We start from the raw sequence: 4605 nt of genomic DNA on the forward strand, positions 1-4605 counted from the left end.
AGGCAAAAAATCTCATTGTAATTTTATTTGCTGTAACTCGTTTATGGCCTTTTTCTGTAACGAAAAAGGAAAGTATGCTAGATACACTTACTGGAAATGTGAGGATATGATTGAAGCTTTAAACTTTCTGCTTGATAACATTTATGTACGTTTTGGCGATAAAGTGTATCGTCAGGTAGTAGGTATTCCTATGGGCACCAACTGTGCCCCTTTAATAGCAGATTTATTTCTATATTGCTATGAATCTCAGTTTATGACCAAACTCAGTAAAGACCCATCATTGTTACATTTGGTTGATACATTCAAAAATACCTACCGTTATCTGGATGATATTTTTTCGTTGAATAATCCAGAGTTCTCTAAATATACTTCAGAAATTTACCCAAACGAACTTACTTTAACTAAATCTAACATAAACAGCAGCAGTTGTCCTTTTCTAGATTTAGACATTTCAATTTCAAACGGGAAACTTCACACTAAAATTTACGACAAAAGAGACGATTTTTCATTTCCTATTGTTAATTTTCCTTTTTTAGACGGCGATGTGCCTTTGGCTCCATCATACGGTGTTTATATATCGCAACTCGTTCGGTTTGCCCGTGTGTGTTCTGATGTCATAGATTTTAACGAACGTAATCAATGCATCACTGGTAAATTGTTGTGTCAGGGATTTCGATACCATAAATTACTTGAAACTTTTACTAAATTCTTTCATAGATACAAAGATTTGATTAGTAAATTTGGCTATACCTGTAGAAAGCTTATTAAAAATGGTATTTCTCATCCTAAATTTTATGGTAATATTGTACTTAAAGCGAGGAAATCACTATGTGATCCTTGTAAACTCATCGAACCTTTAAACAAACTTATAAGTAAGGGTTATCGTACCAATATTGTAATTAGATCTCTGAATATAGTTCACATTGGCACTAATATTGATTTTGTCATTAGCAAATTAAAACATAACTAAATTTCATTATCTTTTGAGGCGAGATGTATAGGGGACACAGCCACGTTAACTTTTATTTCTATAGAAGTCGCTCTTCACTATACTACTACCTGTCGATACATTTATTTTTGGCATTGCACAAGTCATGTCTTCTTTGACTATTAATGACGTTAAAATACTAAATCCCTGTGATGTGTTTTAGTCGATTTTAGTCTCTGATGCATGATTTTTTACTATTAATTGGTTTTGGCTTTTAACTAGCTGTCAGTAACTGCGAGTACTCTCAAATCGTATTTTCTTGTTAATTCGACCTGTTGATACTGTTTATAATGCTTTTTTGTCATTTTTTATTTATATGGATCTTGGCTGTATACCAGCTTTGATTATTTGTAATATCTTCAATTTTTCACTTATTCTTACAACATTTGTATAAACTTCAAGATTATAAAAAAACGGGGTTTTTTCTAAAGTGAACATTGATTGGTTAAATATTTCTCAGTGTGTTTGAATTTGTTTGATAGCCTTTTGGTCATGACTGTTTGTCTCTAATATTTAATTAACTGTGCATTTGTATTCAGATATCGCAGATCAAATTTATTCGTTCTTTGTGTTATAATCATACGTTTTTTGATTGAGTTAAGTCTGCTAATTGATATTTTATCGTATGTTTTTATATGTTGTGATGTTATGCTATTGTTTCAGAAAAAGGGAGAAGGTTTGGGCCCATTAAAACGTTTAATCCCGCTGCAAATGTTTGCACCTGTCCTAAGTCAGGAATCTGATGTACAGTAGTTGTCGTTTGTTTATGTAATATATACGTGTTTCTCGTTTCTCATTTTGTTTATATAGATTAGACCGTTGGTTTTCCCGTTTGAATGGTTTTACACTAGTAATTTTGGGGCCCTTTATAGCTTGTTGTTCGGTGTGAGCCAAGGCTCCGTGTTGAAGGCCGTACTTTAACCTATAATGGTTTAATTTTTAAATTGTTATTTGGATGGAGAGTTGTCTCATTGGCACTCACACCACATCTTCCTATATCTATAATATGTATTTATTAATGACACGATCTCAAAATGAGGCTATTTTTGAAGGTTTTGCTTGTTTGCACTAATAGTAAAATGTTTGGAATTTCCTTTAAATGACAATCTGTATGGAAAAAATCTAAAATATAAATATTGATATCTGCTGTCAATCTTTTGGAAATCTGAACGATTAAAATGATATTTTTTGGTAAAAATTGGGTAAAATTATCAATAATGTCATTGTTTTTAAAGTTATCATTAAAAATTGGAAATAGCTTCCATTGTCCATAATTAACCAATATTTTATATAATGCAATGTATAATTTGATCTTCCATTGATAGATTAAAGATATTCTTGCCCTTCAGTGCTTACAGGCACTTTGATTTTTTTTTAATACCAGGGTCAGGAGAGAGACTTTATATATCTGGATCTAATAATTAACAGTTGAATTATTTCATCTACACATGCAGGCTTAACTGTCAAATGGGAGTATAACTCAAAATTGAGAGGCTTATCTTTACTTAGAGATTTCTTATTTACTATGAATCACTGCCAATGATTTCTATAATGATACTGCAAAAAAAAAATGCAAATATTTCTTGCCTATAATTATACAACAAAATTTTAAAGTAACATATGGAATTGTAAAATTATCCATTTGTTTATGTCGTTCAAAGTTGAAATAGAATCCACACTATTAGCACAAAGATTTTATTAACAATAGAAATAAAGCAATTTTTATTATTTTGTTTTTACACTATTTAGAAATGACACTAAATATGTACTGGTGAACTATTGTAGTGATGTATATATTGTTATGTTAGTTATACTTATATCCAGTAGTTAAAGTTAAAAATTACACCTGGTGTGTTTTGAATATATCCATTTTATTATACATTTGTTAAGTTTTATTATTTATGCAGGTTTAATGTTTCCAATTGTGCTTGATTTTGTTAAACTGTTTTTAAATATTATTGAATTGAAAGGGAGATATTTGCTCACCATTTCTCAGCGAAATTAACTTTAAGGTTATATTTTATTCATGTGTTATGAAAAATACGTAAACAGTGTCGTTTTGATAGTATATGTTTTAATGCATCAACTGAACTTGCACACAACTCATGACTGCTAACTCCTCAAAGTATCAAATTAAACCATGCCTGCATTCACTATGAACAGTATGTTCTGGTGAAGAAATTAAAATCATATTGAAAATAAAACAAATTGTTTTGGTTATTATTTATATATAAATGAAATTAATTTAAAGAGATATGGTATGACTGCACCAGAGACCATATACGGTAGATGCTAGAAACTAAAGGTAATCAAACAGCCTTTAACAATATGTAAAACACATCCTGCAAACATGACAAAGCAAGCTGTAAAATTCCCTGACATGGATTTTTTTTTTAAATATATCTAATATTCTTATTTATGTATCAAACAATATGATAAATAACAACCAATCTCTTAAGATCATGAATTCGATCAAACCCATACAGGATGTGGCTAGGTTAAACATGTTTCTAGGCACCAGTCCTTCCTCTTACCTGGGACAATGGTGGAACAACACAAGAACAAACTAAAAAGTCATTTGAAAAAGACTATAAATTTCCTGTTACAAAACATTGAATTTTTCAACAAAAACTAAAGATTAGGAATAGATTACCTTTGCTGTATTTGGCACAACTTTTTTTTGGACATTTGGGTCCTCAATGCTCTTCAACTTTGTATTTGTTTGGCTTTATAACTATTTTGATCTGAGCGTCACTGATGAGTCTTATGTTGACAAAACACGCATATGGCATATTAAATTATAATATCCTTGTACCTTTGATAATAATTGATTCATTAGAACAATAGAAATCATAAAAACAACTGAAATAAACACTTCTTAAACAACAGAAATTAACAATCCTGGTAAACTTATCGATCCTTCAAATAAACTTATTCTAAAAGGTTTCCAATTTAACATTGTAATAAGTTCATTGAATGTTGTTTTTACTGGTATTCATATTCATTTTATAATCAGTAAATTAAAAGCACACTACATATTGTTGTTATATAAATTTGCAGATTCATGGATATATAATCTGTTGATACCTGTACCTTGGCATTGCACAAGGTAGTGCTTTTCTCTGACTGTTTATGACGTCTTATTCTATTAAAGTCCATTATTGGATGTGTACTGATTGATAATTAAGTTATAGATGCATGGTTTTTATAAGTTGTTAGTGACTAAGAACTAGCTGCCAGTAACTACGAGTACTATAAGATCTGTTGTCATTGTCTTTTTGTTGTTGGGATATACAAGTACCTGGCCACGTCCACTCTGTGTAGTATTTGTATTTGTATCATTCTGATGAGTTCAGCTTTTTTCAACTGATTATAAAGTTCGTTCTTATTTTGTACTGTTGCACCACTGTTCCAGGTTGAGAGAAGAGTTGGGTTCCCACTAACATATATGTGTTACAAGATAAAATATCAGTCCGTACAAATACAATGGATTTAGTGTCATGTCATGTTATGACTTTGTGCAATGCCAAAATATAAGTTTAGACAAGATGTTGATCTGTTCATGTTAATAAGTATTAACATGATAACCTTTTGAATAAGTTTATTCAAAGGTCCAA

Source organism: Mytilus trossulus, chromosome 1, assembly GCF_036588685.1.
Source record: "Mytilus trossulus isolate FHL-02 chromosome 1, PNRI_Mtr1.1.1.hap1, whole genome shotgun sequence".
NCBI classification, from domain to species: domain Eukaryota; kingdom Metazoa; phylum Mollusca; class Bivalvia; order Mytilida; family Mytilidae; genus Mytilus; species Mytilus trossulus.